Consider the following 24,964-nt stretch of genomic DNA (forward strand, 5'->3'; position numbering starts at 1 on the left):
TACTGATCAGAGCAAATGGAGACATGCAAAGACTAGTATCTAAATTCATCCAAGCCCTTTACCTCTGTTTGTTTCTACTATAACTTAGAATTAGACTTCTCAGACACAAAAACTTACCTGATGTCCTTTTTCCTCTAATAGGTCTTAAGGGAAGGGGACCTACTTCATTAATGAAATATATCATCTTTTGGTTTTCTGTTAAGACAGTGAACACAGGAAAAAAACTTGGATCCTCAAAGACAATGCAACACTCATAGTTCATAATATATGAAGAATTTTAGAACTGTTAGCTGTTAAAATAGTAAACTTTTTTTAGTTAAGTAATAATATAGGTTAAAAGGGATTTTTTTAAAGAGTTAGCTGTAGTGAATTATTAGCAGCACATATTGAAGTATTAAAGTATTAATGCTTCATCAATATGGAAGAACTACTGGAAATGTAGAAATATTTAATATTCATGGGCTTCTATTCAACTCTTTTAGACATAGCTAATCTCAGAGCAGTAGATTCTATGAGAATTTGTCAAAGAAATTGATTTCTTCCACTATTTAAAAAAAGGATAAATACAGTATCAATATTTTAACCATACTTCTTTTATTGCCATCTAACAGATAAAAAGAAAAAGACTGAATTAATGTAGTCTCTGAAAGACAAAATATGAACAATTGTGTTCAATCATAAATTTTCATATAGGATCTAATAAAATTTTTTAATGAAGGTAGGATTACATTTCACTAGGAATGTAATTAATCCTATCTATACATCCACTTGTTTTACAACCATCTAAGGAGTGCCTACTATACGCCAGGCATTGATTGTTGTTGTTGTTGTTGTTTTAGTCACTAAATCTGACTCTTTGTTGGACTTTTGTGACCCCGTGGACTGTAGCCCACCAGGCTCCTCTGTCCATGGGTTTTCCCAGGCAAGAATACTGGAGTGGGCTGCCATTTTCTTCTCCAGGGGATCTTCTGACCTAGGTATCAAACCTGCACTTGTCTCCTGCACTTGCAGGCAGATTCTTACCACTGAGACACCTGGAAAGCCCAGGCATTGATTACTGCCTCCAAAAATATTGCCTTCCTTTTCTTCTCCATTATGATAAAGACGTTTCACTACACACATTAATTATGGCCCAATAATGTTAACTATCCCTATTTAATACATAATAAAATTTCTCACTTCTAAGTACTGAAAGATATCCTGTCATGGGAACACCACAACGCAAGATTAAATGTCTTGAATTAGTGGATTCTTCACATCCATGTTTTCTGCTCAATGACTGTTAAAGTCATCTCCTGGCCAAGGTTTCCTAAGATATATAGATAGATAGATTTCACCAAAATGATATATGTTGAAAGAATAGAAGTGGTACTTTGAACCTGGAACCTTTCCAATCAGGGTATCAATTATTTAAGTGTTAATAAACAGAGTGTTATAATGGTTAGTATGGTACATTTTCAAGACAAATGAATTTATCACCACTGAACTCACCCAAGTGGCCTGAAAGATACGCGCAGAAAAAGCATGTCAATATCTAAACAAACCCGTAGCTGCAGACTTGCCAACAAAAACTCAGGGGAATATTTGAAGTTTCAGTATTTATATAAGCTTTTCACCACTGAGCAAAACAGAGGGATTTATTTCACGTTATGGAAAACATCGGATGCACTCTGGATGTGAGGCTGGAGAGAAATGCAGCGTCTGGAGCTGAAGTGTGACCACTGTTTGTGCATTTGCGTGGGTGTGGGCGTGGACGTGTTCACAAAAGCCTTAAACTCAATCAGAGACCAAACATCACTGCATTCCACTACTCCCAGAGGACATACCCATCATTTTCTTCTGAAAATCTATCTCTTGATCTAAATCTGATGTAGAATCCTTTCCTTTATCTATGCAAAAAAAAAAAAAAAAAAAAACCTGTAAACATGTTTTTATGAACCACAAAAATTTTGCTTAAAAAAAAATGGAAAGAGCTGATTTAAATCACTCAGGACAACACAATCCTGAGCTAAGACAAGAAGGGTGTCCTTGGATCTGGCCCCGAAGCTAGGGGCCTCCTCTGGGAAGTTATCTGGAGACTCATAAAACAATTCAGACTTAATTGTGAACTTAATAAACCAACCCATATATTTAATTCTACATTTCTGTTGAATTCACTTGATGCCAAATGGTTACTGTTAATCAGATTACACCATTTAGGAAGACGAGTTTAAATTTCTTAACATCAAAATTTAACCTATAAAACAAACCCGAATTCTTCTCTTTAGAGACTGGACTAAAGTTGCAGCCAAATTCAAGACCACAGAGCAACTAGTAAGAGATCCATGCCACGAAGGTAAGATTTGGAAATAATCAGTAAATTATTATTAATAATTGTTATAGCAAATGGTGATTATTTCATTAATTAATATTTAATTATTACTCATTAAGGAAATTATTAATAAATGCTGGTCATTAATTGTTTGATCTATATCTTATCGATTTTATCCTCACAAGCACATTATAAGGTAAGTATTATTCTCCTTTGATCAAAAGGAAACTCAGATTCATAAAAATTAACCTGTTCAAATTCATATAGCTTCTGCCCCCCAATGTTTTAGAGATATAACTAACAAATAAAAATCACATATATTTGATTTGTATAATAGTTTGTATAATAGGATTTTTTAAGGAGAACAATGTGATGATTTTAAAATACGTATACATTACAAAATGATTACCAAAATCAAGTCAATCAATGGATCCATCACCTCACAGTTATCATTTCAGTGTATGTGGTTAGAACACTTATTTGTTTTGAGTATTTGATATAGTATTATTACCTATAATAACCATATTGTATATTAGAGCTCAGAATTTTTCATCTTTTAGCTGACAGTTTATTCCCTTTGACCAGTATCTCCTCATTTCCCCCACACCATATCCCCTGGCAACCAGCATTCTACACTCCAGTTCTATGGGTTCAACTTTTTTTAGATTCCACACATAAATGAGTGAGATCACACAGTATCTGTATTCCTGTGTCTGGCTTATTTCACTTAGCATTAAGATGCTTCTTCACTTACATCCAATATACCTCAAGGCAAATCTCTTTACATGAATACTCATTCATTCCTATGCTTTTCACATGTTTGTTGTGTGCCAGTCATGGGGATTACAACAATAAAATAGAAAGTCATTGTATCCAGAGACCACATTGTCTAATGGAGAACACAGTTATGAAAATTTATGAATTACAGTGCAGGATGCTGAGACAAAAATATGAATGAATAACTTCCAGCTGAAGCACCAAAGAGGGAGACCTGCACAGGGCCTGGGTGAGTCACAAAGGGTTCAAAAATGAGGTGACACTTGAGCCAGGTGTTGAAGGATGAGTTAGAATTTTCCATGTGAAAGATGGGAATAAGAATCTTCAGGCAGAAAGATCAAGGTGTACAAAGACCCAGTCTGGAAAGAATCTGAAATCTCCTGTGTCTTGAGTAGCAGAAGATGAAATGGAAAAGGGAGGTTAGAACCAAAGTATGAGGCACCTCAGGAGCTCTGCTAAGGATATTGCATTTACACTGGCAAAGAGGAACCCAGAGAGGTCTTTCATTAGGGGACTGACAAAATCAACATTGATACTGAGAACAGAAGGAGACGGATGAGTTTAGAGAAAAAGAAACTTGACAGGAGGCCCCATGCTGTCTACCCCTGATGCTTCTTAAATCTACCTCATCAGTATCCTCCATATTATTGTCAACCAGAAGCAAGTTTTCAATTGGAAAAATAAGTTTTCCAGACATTCTTACACCTTTTTGTTACTATGCTATTTATCTGCTTTGCTTTCAATCTATCATTACTGCTTGAGCCTCTGAAGTCTGACTTGGTCATCAACACCTTTTGTTACCCAGTCTCCAAGGGTCGACAGTGACCACTTGACAGACCCAATATTCTTCCCACAGTCCTCATCCTGCTTGCTTTCTGTGCAGTATCTGATGCTGTGGATCTATCCTGTATTTAACTCCTATGATACAATACCTTTTTGGATTATTAATAGCTCTTTGGCCATTTCTGTTTCTTTTATTAATTCTTTCACTTTTTCCTTCTAGTCCCAATAGTCTTCCATTTTCTTTTATGCACTTAAGGAATCTTGTTATTGCTATGCAGATGATATCTAAATTCATATTTCTAGTCCTGATCTTGCTTCAGTTCTCCTTTTCTGGTTACCACAGAATATTTCCACTCAGCTGCAGTATTACCCCTATAAACATGACTTGCCCATGGATGATTCAACCTCCATTTTCCCCATAAACCTAATATTCCACTTTGCCTGAACTCAAACCCTTGGCTAAATCTGAACTTTGTCTTTTCATCATTTCTTATAATTTATATATAGTTGTACTGAAGAATCAACTTTTCAAAATTTAACCTTTTTCCTCTATTCCCACTATTACTATCACTATCCAGGCCTTTGATTCATAACACACGGTCTATGGCAATAATTGATTAAAAACTTACTGCCTCCAGGGACTTCCCTGGTAGTTTAGTAGTTAAGAATCTGCCTTCCAGTGCAGGGGACACAGGTTCAATTCTTGGTCAGGGAACTAAGATCCTACATGCTGCAGGGCTACTGAGCCTATGCACCACAACTAAAGAGTCCATGCACCACAACTAGAGAAACCCAAGCACTGCAATGAGAAGCCTGGGCATTGCAACTGGAGAGAAGATCCCATGTGCCACAGTGAAAAGCTCATGTACCTCAAGGAAAAGGCAATACAGCCAATTAATTAATTAATTAAACAATAAAACTTACTGCCTCCAATTTCTTCCTTTCCATAAATCACAAATTTTAGATGTCTCAAATCCATCCAACTGCTTTCTTCCCCAAGATCATTACCTCCTTGCATACTAGAAAACCAGACTGCTTCTTGACTGTTATAGCCCCATCACTTAAAATATAGTTGGCACTCAACATTTGCTGAATGAATGAATATATGACTCTTTGGGAATAATAAGAGTTTGTTTATTTGCCTGGTGCACAGCAAGAGAAAGGGCTTCTTCCGAAAGCACCCAGGTCAGGAGACAGGGGAAAAGTCTCAGATCTGTCTCCCTGAAGGCCAAGGGGCTGGGGATATTTAAGGGATAAAAACTGAGGCATTGGGGAGCAGCATTCTGCTGCTGCTAAGTCACTTCAGTCGTGTCTGACTCTGTGTGACCCCCAGAGACGGCAGCCCACCAGGCTCCCCCATCCCTGGCATTCTCCAGGCAAGAACACTGGAGTGGGTTGCCATTGCCTTCTCCAATGAATGAAAGTGAAAAGTGAAAGTGAAGTCGCTCAGTCATGTCCGACTCTTAGCGACCCCATGGACTGCAGCCCACCAGGCTCCTCCGTCCATGGGATTTTCCAGGCAAGTGTACTGGAGTGGGGTGCCATTGCCTTCTCCAGGGAGCAGCATGGGGAAATGTAATTGCAGATACGAAAAAAGGAAGGTGGTTGTTGTTCTGAGCAGATGCAACGAAGCCACAGGCTTCTTTGTCAGAGACGTGCTCAGAGAATAGCAGCACTAGCCTGCTATGAGGGTGGAGATTCTGGCCCTCAGACATCAAAAGGTCACAGAGCCGATATCTGCACATGTCCAGAGAGAGGATCAGAGGTCTTAACTCATCTCAGTGATCTCAAGCTGGAAGTGGTCACAGCTGACTCCAAGTTCCTAAAAAACAACTCGGGCAAACATCTTATTGCTCCGGTTATGTGACTCTTGGAGGACATGGAAACTTTTATAAAAAACAATCAAAGCAAGGCTAACCAGTAAGGGCAGGTCACAATTCACCATCTATCTAGGGTTAACTGACAACTACCCAAGGTTTCACCTCAGTCACATTAGCTTGTAATGTTTCAATTTAGGGACTTTCTATGTTATCCAGAGAACCACAAGATTCAAATGTAAGATACGAACATATTAGAAAATAGCTTTATGTTACAAAAGCATTCTTTAATTCACACAATGATTTCTTCATATAATTGGAAATATGAATCAACTTACTAAAAAGTTTTGTATCTTTATGCATAAGTAGAAATGTATACCTGTCTTTTTGCTATACTATCTCTATGGTAGAATCATGGACTTACCAACTACAGACTTCTGAAAATAAATTTAGATGTTTATACATCTGAAACCTAAAATCCATTAATCTTTTAAATTTTCACATATTAGTTCCATCCCCTTACACACACACACACACACACACACACACACACAAAATTGGTGGATTTCCCTATTAGACCATGAAGGTGGCTCTCCAGAATAGTGGAAATCTCTCTTAGCACACCACCTTCTTGATACACAGACGGCTAGACCCAGAAAACTGTGCTTTTAAATTCAAAATAGTTTGGGAGAAAACCTAAAAAGCTAAATAAATATCTTGCAGAGATAACAAAAACATCAGAGAATTACAAAATGTGTTATTTTGTAAGCCGGTGAAAACTGAATACAAAACTTTACAAAGAGCTTCCCCGGTGGCGCTGCTGGTAAAGAACCCACCTGCCAATACAATAGGCATAAGAGACAAGGGTTTGGATCCCTGGGTCAGGAAGATTCCCTGGAGGAGGACATGGCAACCCACTCTAGTATTCTTATCTGGTGCATGTGCCTGGTGCCATGTGCAGAGGAGCCTGGAGGACCATAGCATCACAGAGAGTCAAACACGACAAGAGACCCAGCACGCATGCACCAAGCATCCATATAACATAAAAGTTTTTGAATGAGTTTATCTGAATATCATAGCAAAGCTTTCCAAAGATGTTTTTAAATTATGGTTGTTTCTGAAGTATTCTTCTCCAAGTACTATTTTCCTCAATGTCCTTTTTTGGGGGGAAGGAGGTGCCACACCGTGTGGCATACAGGATCTTAGTTCCCAACCAGGAATCAAACTCAGGCTCCCTGCAGTGGAAACACAGAGTCCTAACCACTGGACCACCAAGGAATACCCCCCAACATCACCAAAGATTTTTAAAAGGAAATTTAGGAGTATTATCCACTAGAGTTAGTTTTTAAATTATTAAATTTAGTTTTTATATTTTACTGTTGTGAAATATTTCAAATATGCCCAAAAGTACAGGAGTAGAAAAGTATAGAAAATAAAATAACATAAATATTTATGTGCCCTTACCCATTCACATTTTTAATAACATCTTAGCATATTTGCTTCATATTTTTAAGAAACAAAATCTTACAAACACAAAGCCCCTTTTGTACCTCTCCTTGACTTTATTCCCCTTTTTATTCACATCAGAAGTAACCACTATCCTAGATTTTGTGCATCTCTCTGCTCATGTTACTGCACTCATATTATATATGTGTGTGTCTATTTGAACAAATCCACCACAGGCATTATAAACTATCATGTTGTGTATTTTTAACCTGTATACTGCAATTTGATTGAACATTTTAATTTCAAGATCTATACATGTGTGTGCATATAGACTTGGCTCATTCATTTTACCCACTGGGCACATGCCTGTATGAATATTCCACAATTTATCTTTTCTCATATTAATGATCCATTGTATCCAATTTATTACTGTTGTACACAATGCTTCAATAGAACCTTACACATTTCTCTGTTCTTATGGGATGGATTACCTACAATATATACACAGAGATAGAACTGCTGAGTCATAAAATATGCACAAGAAATGCTGAGTCATAAATAGGCACATTGTCAGCTGCCTTAGATTTTGCCAAATTGCGCTTCAATGTGGTTGATGTCAATTTCTGCTTCTACCATATTCTCACCAATTTTTGTTACTGTCAGATGCAACTTATGTCAACCACGTAGAGGTAGACTGGAATCTCACGGTTATTTTAAGTTGTATTATTTCCCAGCTGGAGAAACTAAGCATCTTTTCATAGACTTTTTTTTTTTCTTTTGGTTCTTTCCTCTTCATATCCTATGTCCTTTTTCAGTCGAACTGTTTTTCTTTCCTTATTGACTTATATGAATATTTGCATAGTCTACATACAAATCTTTTACTAGTTACACTCACTGCAAATTTCTTCTCCTAAACTGTAGCTTGTCTTTTGTCTTCTTGTATTTAGTTTTTCACATAGAAACTATTAACTTTAACGTGGACAAATCATAATTCTTGTCCTTCAAGGTTTTTGCTTTCTATGTTGGTTTAAGAAGTACTATTTAGCTCATAATATGTCAGGAGGAATTAGAAGAATTAATACTTTGAAGATATTCAGAACACTGTAATGGTACAAGTGCTACATAATTGTTAAATAAATAAAACTATACTAACATTTCTGGGGAGGCAAACTGTTGGCAGGAAGAAGAGGAAACTAGAATAGATATTATAGGAACAAAAATGTGGTACAGGGCTACAGTCCATAAATGTATTGCCTATAGGAAATACCTCTTTGGACAAATCTGAGTAAACCCAGACCAAACCAGTGGGATTCCATAAGAACCAGGCTGGAGTCTGCAATGCAGTAACTACAAACAGGCCTGTGACACTTCTATAACCCACAGAGAAACAGCTGGAATTTGTTGGTTGCGTTTCTACCGTAAACAGAATCACAGATTTAATATTTCCTGTAATTTCCTTAGACCTTATTTCCTCTTAGGAATTTATCTCTACATATTACTGATAAATTATGGTTTAAGATCTTTTTTTTGTCCTGCTAGCATTCACTAACTCTCTGTCTGCATGTCAATCCACAAGCCACACAAAAGATGGGGAAAGCATCCATCCAGGGACTACTATTACTGCCTTCTAGTGGAGGGTCATGATGGAATTTTCATAGAGCTTGCTCCTAAATACATCAGGTCATTTACTAAGCTGCTCAGGCACTATGTCTTACAAGTCAGATTAATTATTGCCTCATTAATAATTCCTATCCATACTAATGATCACAGTTCCAAAATATGTTCCACTTCGCACAAATTTTAAGTGAAGAGTAAGTCATATATTGAAAAGCAGAGACATTACTTTGCCAACAAAGGTCCGTCTAATCAAGGCTATGGTTTTTCCAGTAGTCATGTATGGATGTGAGAGTTGGACTGTGAAGAAGCTGAGCACCGAAGAATTCATACTTTTGAACTGTGGTGTTGGAGAAGACTCTTGAGAGTCTCTTGGAATGCAAGGAGATCCAACCAGTCCATTCTGAAGAAGATCAGCCCTGGGATTATTTGGAAGGAATGATGCTAAAGCTGAAACTCCAGTACTTTGGCCACCTCATGCGAAAAGTTGACTCATTGGAAAAGACTCTGATGCTGGGAGGGATTGGGGGCAGGAGTAGAAGGAGACGACAGAGGATGAGATGGCTGGATGGCATCACTGACTCGATGGACGTGAGTCTGAGTGAACTCTGGGAGTTGGTGATGGACGGGAGGCCTGGCGTGCTGCGATTCATGGGGTCGCAAAGAGTTGGACATGACTGAGTGACTGAACTGAACTGAAGTCATATATTATAATGGTTTGGACGGACCAGCATTGCTGTGACTGTCCCTACAGCCTCAGCAGCATCATTGCAAACATGATATGGGAAAGTTGCCCACGTTGCCAGTGTCCAGTTGCTCACACCAGGGTGGCTGATATCAAAAAATAAGCCTCTTAAATCAAGATCTCTTTGTAAAAAGCTACTAATAAAGCAATATATAATTGTTGTAGAAAATATTTAAATGTTAATAGACACAAAAGAAGAAACAAAATCAACTATAACTTTATTATACAGAAATAATGTGAAAAGGAGTACATCAAGGCTGTATATTCTCACCTTGCTTATTTAACTTACATGCAGAGTACATCATGAGAAATGCTGCGCTGGAAGAAGCACAAGCTGGAATAAAGATTGCCAGGAGAAATATCAAGAACCTCAGATATGCAGATGACACCACCCTTATGGCAGAAAGTGAAGAGGAACTAAAAAGCTCTTGATGAAAGTGAAAGAGGAGAGTGAAAAAGTTGGCTTAAAGCTCAACATTCAGAAAACGAAGATCATGGCATCTGGTCCCATCACTTCATGGCAAATAGATGGGGAAACAGTGGGAACAGTGTCAGACTTTATTTTTGGGGGGCTCCAAAATCACTGCAGATGGTGACCAGAGCCATGAAATTAAAAGACGCTTACTCCTTGGAAGGAAAGTTATGACCAACCTAGATAGCATATTGAAAAGCAGAGACATTACTTTCCCAACAAAGGTCCGTCTAGTCAAGGCTATGGTTTTTCCAGTAGTCATGTATGGATGTGGGAGTTGGACTGTGAAGAAAGCTGAGCGCTGAAGAATTGACGCTTTTGAACTGTGGTGTTGGAGAAGACTCTTGAGAGTCCCTTGGACTGCAAGGAGATCCAACCAGTCAATTCTAAAGGAGATCAGTCCTGGGTGTTCATTGGAAGGACTGATGCTGAAGCTGAAACTCCAATACTTTGGCCACCTCATGCAAAGAGTTAACTCATTGGAAAAGACTCTGATGCTGGGAGGGATTGAGGGCAGGAGGAGAAGGGGACGACAGAGGATGAGATGGCTGGATGGCATCACCGACTTGATAGACATGAGTTTGAGTAAACTCTGGGAATTAGTGATGGACAGGGAGGCCTGGCATGCTGTGATTTATGGGGTCACAAAGAGTCGGACATGACTGAGCGACTGAACTGAACTGAATGTTGATTTATGCATATAATTTACCATTTTATATGAATATATTTTTAAAAATTTTAATGGATCACAATTTTTTTCCCCATTTTACTTTTTTAAACTACACATAACATAAAATTTACCATCTTAACCATATTAAGTGTACAGTTCAGTGACATTAAATACAGTCACATTTTTGTGGGGCCATCACAGCCATCTGTCCCCAAAATTCTTTTCATCTTGAAAAACTGAAACTCTATACCTATTAAATTATGAATCCCCATTCCTCCCTCTCTCCTAATCTCCTGGCAACAATTACTATACTTTTGGTGGCTACCATTTTGACTGGTCTATGTACTTCTTATAAGTGGAATCATACAGTATTTGCCTTATAATGTCTTCAGGATTCATTCACATTGTAGCATATTTCCTTCCTTTTCAAGACTGTATAAAAATTACAAAACATTGCTGAAAGAAATTAGACACAAATAAATGGAAACATCCCATGTTCATGGATTCGAAGACTTAATATTGTTAAAATGTCAATTACTCAAAGTAACCTACAGATTCAATGCAATCCCTAGTAAAATCCCAGCGATGTTTTTTGCAGAAATAGAAAACCCAGCATAAAATTCATATGCAATCTCAAGGACCCTAAATAGCCAATTTTAATGTTTTTTTTCATTTTTATCTGTTTTATAGGCATATCTCTATGGCATGTTTTCACTGCCTATAGAAATATTTTTCTTCTTATTCCATTTTTTAATCTTAAAATAACATTGCATAGGATTTGATCTCAGTACTTTCCTCAACTTTTTTTTAAGGTAAAATAAGTTTTTCTGAACTTTTAGAAGGCGACTTAGCTCAAATAGCTTCTAATGTCATAGAAATCTCTCCTAGGTTTGTATGTGTGTGTGTGTGTGTGTGAAAGAAATATGTGGTAGTTTGCTTTCCCAAATTTCCTCACTCTATTCTCCTCTGTCACTTTTACCTCTGTCTTCTTTGTCTTCATCTCTCTTATCCATAGTTAGTGTGAGTCACTCAGTCGTGTCCAACTCTGTAGCCCACCAGGCTCCTCTGTCCATGGAATTCTCCAGGCAAGAATACTGGAGCGGGTTGCCATTCCTTTCTTCAGGGGGTCTTCTTGACCAAGGGATCAAACCTGTGTCTCCTGCATTGCAGGTGGTTTCTTTACAGTCTGAGCCACCAGGGAAGCTCCTCTCTTATCCATATCCTGCTCATTTTCCTGTTTCAAAACCCTATTTTTAATACATCTACACTGAATTTAATTTAAACTTATTAAACAAAGGAAATTTTCAAATGAAGTATGAAAATCTATTGCTTCAAAAATCTACCCATTTTCTCATCTGATTTCTTCCATGAATAGCCTTAGGAAAAGGAACATTATTTTTACTGTACATAATACACTAACATGACAATGACATAAAGAAAAAGTTATCGGCTATAAAATGGATCTCAGAGGTGGGATGAGTTTTACTGGCAATTTCCTCCAACTCTTAAAACCCAGAAAAGTGGTCATTTAACCTCATTTGGCAGGTATACAGTAGAGAAGATGGTTAGCCAGGGAGGACAGTATTTTCAGAAGCAACTCACCTCACATTTGGAAATCTCTTAATAAGAATTCCAGTGTTCCAATCTTTCTGTTATTTCTCATTCTTCCTAGTTCCACTCACACTAATCTACTTTCCCTGATTCTAAGATTCTTTCCAGGTGAGAACTAGTACTATAAATTTTAAAGCAAATGTTCAGATACATCCTAGAATTTGCCCCTGGAAACTTCCACCTATTGATCCTTGGCAAATCTTGGGGAGCCTCATGCAATGTTCTTCCCGATAACAGTCCTTCAATATTTTAAAAATGCTTTTCCAGAAAGTCTTCTTATATAAGCTATATACACCTACATCCTTTACCTATCCCTCAGTATGGTATATGTAAAGAACTTAAGCAATCCATAGTCCACACATCAACAAAAGAACTATTTCATTCAAAGGGGAAAGATGAAAATAAGTAAACAGAGGGAAGCATGCTCAATACCCTTAAAATTTAAGAAATATAAGCTAAAATATTTTAGGTATCATTAGCTACTCTAAGAAGCAGCAAAAATTAATGGTTATACACTACTGTAGTATTATAAATTAATTCAAATTTTCTTGAAAACAACTGGTTAAGAAATAATAAAAACTATAAATCTGTTCATTCAGTTTGAATGACTCCATTTGTACAGTAATAACCAAATCAAAGACTTCCAAAGCAGCAAAACATTTTATATATCTTAAATGTCTAGAGAATTGCAAAATACCTTCATATACTGCAGAATATTTATATAACAGATTAGCACATGAGCAATTTAAAGTAAATATATAGCCAATACACACTAAGCACTTTATACAATATACACAAAAAAACTTAAGCAAATGCAAAAACAGAACTCACAATTATATGTGCATATAATTATATCTAATTGTGTATATACATTAACAAAACTGCTGAAACAATTTGGCAAGATATAAATAGAACTAAATGTTCATCATATTCTTTTTCAAGATTTTCAAACCCTTACCAACAATAACAACAACAAAAAGAAACAAGCAGATTTGATTAAAGCCTTTTCATGGCTTCATAGAGCATATGGTGATCTCCGCTAACTTTAAGTACTATAGGACAGGAAGTGAGTCTGCCTTACTCTCTGGTGTAGCTTTTTACCAGAACAGAGTCTGACATTTGATAGTTGACATTTATATGACATATATTTTGTGCCAGACACTGTTTTAAGCACTTAACATAGATTACACATTTAATACAACAATCCTACACCATAAATACTATCATTGTTCCCATCTGATAGATGAGGAGCCTGAAGCACAGAGAGGTTTTAGTGACTTGCCAAGATCATACCATTAGTAAGAGTTAGAGCCAGGATTAGAACATAAATACTATGAACTCCAAAATCCAAGTTCTTCCCATCTTCCTCCAACACTCTATCACCTTAATAAATAAGGAAGTGAGTAATGAAAGGTGACTGAATGTACACCTATCTGGATGAATGGATGGATGGATTGATAGATCAATGGATAAATGAGTTATTTTCAACCCATTTAAAACAGAGAGTTAAATGACTCTTTTGGAACCTGGGAAAGGAAACTTATATATTGAGTACCTTCTTCACTTTGGCATGTGCTAGGTGCTTCCATAACTTAACTCACTAAATCATAGTAATGACTTTGTAAGGATGCATGATTGTTGCCCATTTTTTAATATGAGGAAACTGGATTTGGTTCATTTGATGTTGAATCTTGGAAAAGTAACCCTGGGACTCAAAATGTTGCTTGGAAGAATGGGAGCTCCATATATATTTGTTGAATGAAGGACTTTAAAGTACTTTTTTTTTTTAATACTTACAGGAGGAAGTCATGAGTATTAGATAACCAGTATCGTTATCCTAGAGGAAAATCATCCCAAGCCAACCTCGTTTTCTTTTTTGATTGGGTTCTAAACAGTGTTGTGAGGGAAATAAAATGGGCAAAGTATTCCTGGATTTCAAAAAAGCTTCTAACAATGTCATTCAAAATATCTTTCTGGATAAGATGGAGAAAATAGCAGATCACATAATGAAATAATTGTGTGAATTGGAAGCCAGTAAAGATATGACAAAAAAGTTCAGTTTCAATCATGGGGAGTAAAGGTAGTTACTCTTGTTGAATTTAAATGAGAGTCCAGAGGATTTCATTGATCAGATTTGTGGATAATTAGATACTATCATTATCAGATTTGTGGAAACTTGTAATGACAGTAATCAAGTTGGTTTAAATGGAGCCAATTTTATTTTAAACAAAATTCTTAAAAATTTATATACGTCCTAAAATAATAAATGCACAAAGAGAAACAGGGTTTAGTAGCAACCAAGATTTTTTTAAAGGTTTTTCTGTGGTTACTTAATATAGGTCAATAGGACACGCTGCCAAATAAGACTGAACACTTAGACTTCATCAATAGAACTCTATTACTCAAAAAAATTAACTACCATCTCACTAACTGCTACCTTGCCAGATTACTAAAATGAAGCACAAGCTGGAATCAAGATTGCCAGGAGAAGTATCAATAACCTCAGATATGCAGATATGCAGACACCACCCTTATGGCAGAAAGTGAAGAACTAAAGGTCCTCTTGATGAAATTGAAAGAGGTAAGTGAAAAAGTTGATGTAAAACTCAACATTCAGTAAACTAAAATCATGGCGCCAGTCCTATCACTTCATGACAAATAGATGGGGAATCAATGGAAACAGTATTTTTATGGGCTCCAAAATCACTGCAGCAGGTGATAGCAGCCATGAAATTAAAAGACGCTTGCTCCTTGGAAAAAGAGTTATGACCAACCTAGAAAGCATATTAAAAAGCAGAGACATTACTTTGCCAACAAAAGTCCATCTAGTCAAAGCTATGGTTTTTCTAGTAGTCATGTATGGATGTGAGAGTTGGACTATAAAGAATGCTGAGTGCCAAAGAACTGATGCTTTTCAACTGTGGTGTTGGAGAAGACTCTTGAGAATCCCTTGGACTGCAAGGAGATCCAACCAGTTAATCCTGAAGGAAACCAGTCCTGAATGTTCATTGAAAGGACTGATGCTAAAGCTGAAACTCCAAAACGTTTGGAGTTCTTTGCCTCCTAATGCGAAGAATGGACACATTGGAAAAGATCCTGATACTGGGAAAGCCTGAAGGCAGGAGGAGAAGGGGACGGCAGAGGAGGAGATGGTTGGATGGCATCACTGATGCGATGGACATGAGTTTGAGTAGGCTCCGGGAGTTGGTGATAGACAGGGAAGCTTGGCGTGCTGCAGTCCATGGGGTCACAAAGAGTTGGACATGACTGAGTGACTGAACTGAATTGAATATTTAACAAGTGTTTGCCATATGCCAGGCAACTGCTGCAGGCCCTACCTACATTTGCTCATTTAAGTCTCTCAACAATTACAGAGTTAAGGATTATTATTAACCCCAATTTACAAATGAAAAAAAAAAAAAAAAAAAACATGAAAGCCACACATTTGCCTAATGTCTCACAACTAATAGGATGGAGCAGGTACTGAAAGATAAGAAGTCTAATTGGTGCATCAGCTTATCTTAACCATGATTCTATTCAGTCTTTCTTACCCTCTGACAACAACATTTGCAGAGGCTGTAGACACCCACTCAACATGCCCTTAACCAACATGAGTTCTAAAGCAGCTAAGGACAGTTCCAGCCTGCTGACAGCTGCCTACCCCAAATGCTTGTACCTCTTCTTCACATGTGGGCTTTTCTAACACCATGGAAGAAAGCAAAGAGGAATTAAGAGTCTCTTGATGAAGGTGTAGTAGAGTCTCCTGATGAAGGTGTAAGAGGAGAGTGAAAAAGCTGGCTTAAAGCTCAACATTCAAAAAATGAAGATCATGGCATCTGGTCCCATCACTTCATGACAAATAGATGGGGAAACAATGGAAACAGTGACAGCCTTTATTTTCTTGGGCTCCAAAATCACCATGGATGGTGACTGCAGCCATGAAATTAAGAGATATTTGTTCCTTGGAAGAAAAACTATGACCAACCTAGACAGCGTATTAAAAAGCAGAGACATTACTTTGCCAACAGAGGTCCATATAGTCAAAGCTATGGTTTTTCCACTAGTCACCAATGGATGTGGAAGCTGGACAGTAAAAAAGGCTGAGTGCCGAAGAATTGATGTCTTCAAACCGTCATACTGGAAAAGGCTCTTTAGAGTCCCTTGGACAGCAAGGAGATCAAACCAGTCAATCCTAAAAGAAATCAACACTGAATATTCACCAGAAGGACTGATGCTAAAGCTGAAGCTCCAATGCTTTGGCCACCTGATGCAAAGAGCCAACTCATTGGAAAAGACCCTGATGCTGGAAAAGACTGAAGGCAGGAGGAGAAGGGGACAACAGAGGATGAGATGGTTGGATGGCATCACCAATGCAATGGACATAAATTTGAGCAAACTCTGGATATGGTGAAGTACAGGGAAGCCTGGCATGCTACAGTTTATGAGGTCACAGAGTTGGACATAACTGAGCAAGTGAACACGACCACCACCATGTGAGTTTGCTGGGCTGCACTGTCCTCTGCCTCACTTTCCCCCTTAGTGATTGTTTCTAGAGATCATTTCCCTAATAAATTACTTGTACCCAAGTCCCTGGATTATGGTCTGATTTCAGGGAAAGAGTGAAAATCAACATTTTAGGAATCAGTGAGATAAAATGGACTGGAATGGGTAAATTTAACTCAGATGAGCATTATATGTACTACTGTGGGCAAGAATCCCTTAGAAGAAATGGAGTAACCCTCACAGTCAACAAGAGTCCAAAATGCAGTACTTGGGTGCAACCTCAAAAGAAAACACAATGTTCTCTGTTCATTTCCAAGGCAAACCATTCAATATCACAGTAATCCAAGTTTATGCCACAACCAATAAAGCAAAATAAACTGAAGTTGAACAGTTCTGTGAAGATCTACAAGATCTTCTAGAACTAATGCCGAAAAAAGATGTCCTTTTAATTATAGGGGACTGGAATGCAAAAGTAGGAAGTCAAGAGATACCTGGAGTAACAGGAAACTTTGGCCTTGTAGTACAAAATGAAGCAGGGTAAAAGCTAACAGAGTTTTGCCAAGAGAATGTACTAGTCTTAGCAAACACCCTCTTCCAACAACACAAGAGAAGACTCTACACATGGACATCACCAGAGGGTCAATACCAAAATCTGACTGATGATATTCTTTGTAGCCAGAGATGGAGAAGATCTATACAGTCAGCAAAAACAAGACCGAGAGTTGACTATGGCTCAGATCATGAACTCCTTATTGCCAAATTCAGACTTAAATTGAAGAAAGTAGGGAAAATCACTAGACCATTCAGGTATGACTTAAATCAAATCCCTTACAATTATACAGTAGAAGTGACAAATAGATTCAAGGGATTAGATCTGATAGACAGAGTGCTTGAAAACTATGAATGGAGGTTCCTGACACTGTACAGGAGGCAGGGATCAAGACCATTCCCAAGAAAAAGAAATGCAAAAAGGCAAAGTGGTTGTCTGAGGAGGCCTTACAAATAGCTGTGAAAAGAAGAGAAGTGAAAGGCAAAAGAAAAAAGGGAATATATACTCATTTCAATGCAGAGTTCCAAAGACTAGCAAGGAGAGATAAGAAAGCCTTCCTCAGTGATCAATGCAAAGAAATAGAGGAAAACAACAGAATGGGAAAGACTAGAGATCTCTTCAAGAAAATTAGTGATACCAAGGGAATATTTCATGCAAAGATGGGCACAATAAAGGACAGAAACGGAAGGACCTAACAGAAGCAGAAGATATTAAGAAAAGGTGTCAAGAATACACAGAAGAACTATACAAAAAAGATCTTCATGATCCACATAAGCATGATGGTGTGACACTCACCTAGAGCCAAACATCCTGGAAATCAAGTGGGCCTTAGGAAATACCACCAAGAACAAAGCTAGTGGACATGATGGAATTTCAGTTGAGCTACTACAAATCCTAAAGATGATGCCGTGAAAGTGCTGCACTCAATATGTCAGCAAATTTGGAAAACTCAGCAGTGGCCACAGGACTGGAAAAGGTCAGTTTTCATTCCAATCCCAAAGAAAGGCGATGCCAAAGAATGTTCAAACTACTGCACAATTGCACTCATCTCACACTCTAGTAAAGTAATGCTCAATATTCTCCAAGACAGGCTTCAACAGGACATGAACTGTGAACTTCCAGATGTCCAAGCTGGATTTAGAAAAGACAGACAAAACCAGAGATCAAATTGCCGACATTCACTGGATCATCGAAAAAGAAAGAGAGTTTCAGAAAAACAACTATTTCTGCTTTATTGACTACGCCAATGCCTTTACTGTGTAGATCACAACAAACTGTGGAAAATTCTTCAAGAGATGGGAATACCAGACCACCTGACCTGCCTCCAGAGAAATCTTTATGCAGGTCAGGAAGCAACAGTTAGAACTGGACATGGAACAACAGACTGGTTCCAAATAGGAAAAGGAGTACGTCAAGGCTGTATGTTGCCACTCTGCTTATTTAACTTCTATGCGGAGTATACCACGTGAAATGTCAGCTGGATGAAGCACAAACTGGAATGAAGATTCCTGGGAGAAATATCAATAACCTCAGATATGCAGATGACACCACCCTTATGGCAGAATTTGAAGAAGAACTAAAGAACCTCTTGATGAAAGTGAAAGAGGAGAGTGAAAAAGTTGGCTTAAAGCTCAATATTCAGAAAACTAAGATTACGGCATCCAGTCTCATCGCTTCATGGCAAATAGATGGGGAAACAAAGGAAACAGTGACAGAATTTATTTTTCAGATTCCAAAATCACTGCAGATGGTGAGGGCAGCCATGAAATTAAAAGATGCTTGCTCCTTGGAAGAAAAGCTATGACCAACCTAGACAGCATATTAAAAAGTAGAGGCATTACTTTGCCAACAAAGGTACAGCTAGTCAAAGCTATGGTTTTTCCAGTAGTAGTGTATGGATGTGACAGTTGGACTATAAAGAAAGCTGAGCACCGAAGAACTGATGCTTTTGAACTGTGGTACTGAAGACTCTTGAGAGTCCCTTGGACTGCAAGAAGATCAAACCAGTCTATCCTAAAGGAAATCAGTCCTGAATATTCATTGAAAGGACTGATGCTGAAGCTGAATCTCCAATACTTTGGCCACCTGATGAGAAGAAATGACTCATTGGAAAGATCCTGATCCTGGGAAAAGTAAGGCAGGAGGAGAAGGAGATGACAGAGGATAAGATGGTTGGATGGCATCACCAACTCAATGGACATGAGTTTGAGCAAGCATCAGGAGTTGGTTATGGACAGGAATGCCTGGCATGCTATAGTCCACGGGGTCACAAAGAGTTGGACATGACTGAGTCACTGAACTGAACTGAATCTGAACCTAAGATACAACTTAAGTTGAACAAGTGGTTAGTGAATCCTCTAACTTTAAGTATTAATTTAATTGCTTTACAAATTTAAACAGTTTATATTTTAAAGCATACCATAGATATCTCTGGCATTAATAATATATCCCTTGTTCTATGTTATGAGCTATACTGGAGCATGACATGGAGGAAAAGAAAAGGTGCTGGCATGACTTTCCTCTAGGCCACAAACCAAACCTAAATGTAGATGAGAAAGAAAAGAAAGGGAAAATAACAAAATATTGGAAGAGGAACATGAAGGAGACAGGAATTTTGAATTTAACCATTATAACTCAAGTAAAATTTAGGTCTTATTCACCCCATCACTCACCCATAGACTTCCCAATGCCAAGTTATAAATTTGGCTCATTCTCAAGAATGTTTCTGAGAGGGAAATTCTTTAATTTATTTTCTTTTTCGATATACTCACAGGAAGTTATTGACAGCTAGAAATGTATGAAATGTTCCCTTGGTATCTCTAATTTTCTTGAAGAGATCTCTAGTCTTTCCCATTCTATTGTTTTCCTCTATTTCTTTGCATTGATTGCTGAGGAAGGCTTTCTTATCTCTCCTTGCTATTCTTTGGAACTCTGCATTCAAATGGGTATAATCTTTCCTTTTCTCCTTTGCTTTCTGCTTCTGTTCTTTTCACAGCTATCTGTAAGGCTTTTGTTACTAAATTTGGATATCATACTCGTAGTCTTCTAATATGAAGAGTGTTTTCAGGAGGTGATGAAAAGTGCCATTGATAAGTCAGTAATGCTAGGGTGCTGCTATCTTAGAGAATGAACAATTTAGACTTAGAAACACTTTGAAAATGGGAAAAACAAAGGCTACTTAAGGAGGTATCCTAAATGCAATCTTTTTAGCAGTCTTATTACACTGGAAAATAGTATTTTGATAAGCAAATGTCACATTCAACTGCTAGTATTGCATGAGAAAAATGAGGTAACCAATTGTACTGCTCTTCATCCTGTTCATAGCACCAGCTGTATTGCTGTTCACACTGTCCACACTGTTCGTTGAACCCAGGGTAGGCAAGGTGCGAGCTTAGAGGCCAGAAGATGCGAGGAGCCATAGGAAATGCAGACACATTTGTTCTTTTCAGGCTGGCACAGCAGCTGTAGCAGTAGACATAACATAGCACAACATAACCACACACAGCTTCTCTCCTGGCCGACACAGCAGCCGTAGCAACATTCACGCTATATTCTCTCCTCTCGTGGCTGACCCAGTGGACACTGCCCTGAGGCAGCAGTAATTCCTGCCGCTTTATGGATGGAGCTCATATAGGCATACTGCACACAACCCATGGCCAAGGAAGTACCTTGTGTAGCACATGCACAGTGCTATAAGTGATCTCAGCTGTTACATAAACCTCAAGATACGCATGTGCAGCGCTATAAATGATCTCAGCTGTTACAAAGTCATTATTTACCAAATGTGGGGCAAAAGAACCTAAACACACCATCTTGGCTAATTTGCTCTCTCCCCATACCAATTATCATATTATTGACATTTCTCAAATGCACAGCTCTTGTATGTACATGTTGCTTTAAGACACTTTATATGGTTACAATTAAAATAAGTATGTAAGTTTTCTTGAACAATACAGTAAACAACTTCAAAAGGCATGCGTAAATTGTTAGTAGATTCTGCTACTTATGGCAGAAGTCATTGGTAGACTGTGCTTTATCAAAACATTCTCTTTCCCACTGAAAAATGAAAAGTTTTGTAGCACACAAACAAAATACATGGTCCTTTTTCTTCTTACCAAGTTTATACTTTCCATCTCCATAAGTAAAAGCAAGGAAAATATACAACTTTTTCAAAGAATGTATAAAGGAGAAACCTACAACTGAAAAAAGTAAAATGTATAAGACATTATAAAAATTTATTAATTTATCCACAATAACATAAAAGCTGAAAAGGTATCAGAAATACCTTTAATTTTGATATCACACAAAATGAAATTAAGAACAGAAACTAATTGACAGGAAGAATTTCATTAAATAGCATAAACTTCTTACATTTAATTTGACCTCCACAGGTCTGTGCTGTTCTTGGTCCTTAATAACTTAAAGCTTATAATAAAATCACTGGTATGTCTACCAACTAGGTCAATTTGTTACAATATTGCTTCTATTTTATGTTTTAGTGTTTTGACCACAAGACATGTGGGATCTTAGCTCCCTGACCAGGGATTGAACCTGTACTCCCTGAATTGGAAGGTGAAGTCTTAACCACTGGACCATCAGAGAAATCCTTATTTGTGTATATTTAATTGCTGCTGCTGCTGCTGCTAAGTCGTATCAGTCATGTCCGACTCTGTGCAACCCCATAGACGGCAGCCCACCAGGCTCCCCCGTCCCTGGGATTCTCCAGGCAAGAATACTGGAGTGGGTTGCCATTTCCTTCTCCAATGTATGAAAGTGAAACGTAAAGTGAAGTTGTTCAGCCTGTCTGACTCTTCGCAACCCCATGGACTGTAGCCTACCAGGCTCCTCCATCCATGGGATTTTCCAGGCAAGAGTACTAGAGTAGGGCCAAATACTTTTTATATATTAATTTCACATGAGGATTTCAGCTTTTATGAATTATTTCTTCAAGTTAAACTATTGTAGGCTTTTTACTGATCTGTCTATATTCCTTGTAAAATAACTACCATTATCTGCAGTTATTATTGGAAACATTTTCCCTACTTTGTTTTTTTTTTTTTTCAATTTATTTATAGTGTTTTAACACTTAGAGTTGTTCTAATATATATTAGTGATTATCCTCTCCAGCAACTTTTTAATAATCTATCTAATAAACCTATTCTCAACATAAATTTTAGACTGTATTAAATTCCAAAACTAACCCTCTTGAAATGGTATTTGGAATTTTGTTCAACTATTAGTAATGGGGAAAGTTGATAAATTTACAATATTCAGTCTTCTTAGGCAAGAAATTTTTTTTTCAGGTAAATCTCATTTATCTCATTACTATTTTTTCCAGGTGTTTTGTATTTTACGTTGCTGCTATTGACCATGTAAGGAATCTCTCCTTCATTACATCTTTGGATTAAATAGGAAAGTACTATTTTCTATACATTGACTTTGTTTTTCATCACATGGTTAACTCTGCTAGTTGTAAATTTTCCTTAAAAATATTATTCCTTTAATACAACAGAAATATAGATCAATGAAACAAAATAGAAAGCCCAGAGATAAATCCACACACCTATGGAAACCCTATCTTTGACAAAGGAGGCAAAAATATATAACAGAGAAAAGACAATCTCTTTAACAAGTGGTGCTGGGAAAACTGGTCAACCACCTGTAAAAGAACGAAACTAGAACACTTTATAACACCATTCACAAAGATAAACTCAAAATGGATTAAAGATCTAAATGTAAGACCAGAAACTATAAAATTCCTAGAGAAAAACATAGGCAAAACACTCTCTGACATAAACCACAGCAAGATCCTCTATGACCCACCTCCTAGAGTAATGGAAATAAAAGCAAAAATAAACAAATGGGACCTAATTATACTTAAAAGCTTTTGCACAACAAAGGAAACTGTAAGCAAGGTGAAAAGACAGTCTTCAGAATGGGAGAAAATAATAGGAAATGAAGCAACTGACCAAGAATTAATCTCAAAAATATAAAAGCAGCTCATGCAGCTCAATACCAGAAAAATAAACGACCCAATCCAAAAATGGGCCAAAGAACTAAACAGACATTTCTCCAAAGAAAACATACAGATGGCTAACAAAGATATGAAAACATGCTCAACTTCACTCATTATCAGAGAAATGCAAATCAAAACCACAATGAGGTACCATCTCATGCCGGTCAGAATGGCTGCTATCCAAAAGTCTACAAGCAATAAATGTTGGAGAGGGTGTGGAGAAAAGGGAACCCTCTTACACTGTTGGTGGGAATGCAAATTATTTACCAAACCCTGGATAAAATCTGGAAAGGTCCCACAGCCCTTCCAATCTGTCTTAGGTAATTAATACATAATTATTTTGTTCCAGTATTAAAATAAACCATCCAGTCCAAGAAATACGTAATTTCCACTCTAGTGTAATACAACAGTAAAATTTAGAACTCCTATACAAGTTCAAGTCCTAGATTTTCTAACTTTAATACCCAAGATAAGCTCTACTTAATTGTAGGGTAGTGTAATGTAGTGTGTATTCTTTCAACATAAAATTATACCTGATACCATTTTAGTACCTATTTCTCTAAATTAGATTAGATTATCTGATTTCCCAAGCTGTATTTCAAGGTACACTAGGATCACTTGATGTGTTAATAGGAATTGGAATTAGTGGAGTAAGAAGGTGAAAGAAACTTTTTCTGGCCACATAAGTTTGGAAATCACTGCTTGCTACATTTCTCCAAAGAGATTCATAATACACATTAATAAATTATTTGTCTTCAGCTTGAATGTGAACTGGCCTCATGACTCATTTTGAATAATTAAATGTGATGGAAGAGACACTGTACAAGTTCTAGAGCCAACACCTCAAGAGGCCTTGTTGCTTCTGCTTTTGCCTTTTTAACTAGTGTTTAAAGATCACCATGTAGGAAAGAAAGCCTCTCTAGCTTGACAGGTGAAAAAGATGAGGAAGAGATCCAAGTCACTCCTTCCAGCCAGCAGCCAACCCCAATCAGTCAAATGAGTGAGGCCATCCTAGTCTTTCTAGCCCAGATAACCATCTAACTGAAAACAACCACATAAACGGGCTCCTCCAAGTCCAGCAGAACCACCCAGTCAACCCTCAGAATTGCAATAATAATAATAATAAATCATTGATGTTTCAAAACAAGGGCTTGAAAACTACGACCAACGGGGCACATTTAGTCCACCTCTTCTTGTACAACTCTTGAGCTAAAAATGAATACCTTACAGAACTAGGAAAAGAAGGACAAACTGAGCCCAAAGTTAGAAGAAGAAAGAAAACAATAAAGGTTAGAACAGAAATAAATGAAGGAGAATAGAAATAAGGAAATTAATCTCACTTATAATATAATCAAAAACAATAAAATATTTAGGAATAAATTGGCATGAAGAGGAGAAAGATCTCCACTATGAAAATTACAAGGTACTGATGAAAGAAAATAATAAAAACACAAATAAAAAAGTATTTCATGTTCATAGATTAGAAGAATTAATATTGTTAAAATGTCAATACCATCAAAAGCCATCTATAAATTCAACTCAAATTCTATCAACACCCCAATGACATTTTGTTACAGAAGTAGAAAAACACCTGAAATTTATGTGAAACCACAAAAGACCCTGAGTAGCCAAAGAAATCCTGAAAAAGA

At 37.3% G+C, this 24,964-nt stretch overlaps 1 protein-coding gene across 8 annotated transcripts in view; it reads right to left on the reverse strand.

Annotated features, from left to right (window-relative positions):
* Positions 1–24,964, reverse strand: part of SUGCT (succinyl-CoA:glutarate-CoA transferase) — a 763,763-nt gene that overhangs the window by 426,689 nt on the left and 312,110 nt on the right. The gene's annotated exons all lie outside the window — the stretch shown is intronic.

Source organism: Bubalus bubalis, chromosome 8, assembly GCF_019923935.1.
Source record: "Bubalus bubalis isolate 160015118507 breed Murrah chromosome 8, NDDB_SH_1, whole genome shotgun sequence".
Lineage (NCBI taxonomy): Eukaryota > Metazoa > Chordata > Mammalia > Artiodactyla > Bovidae > Bubalus > Bubalus bubalis.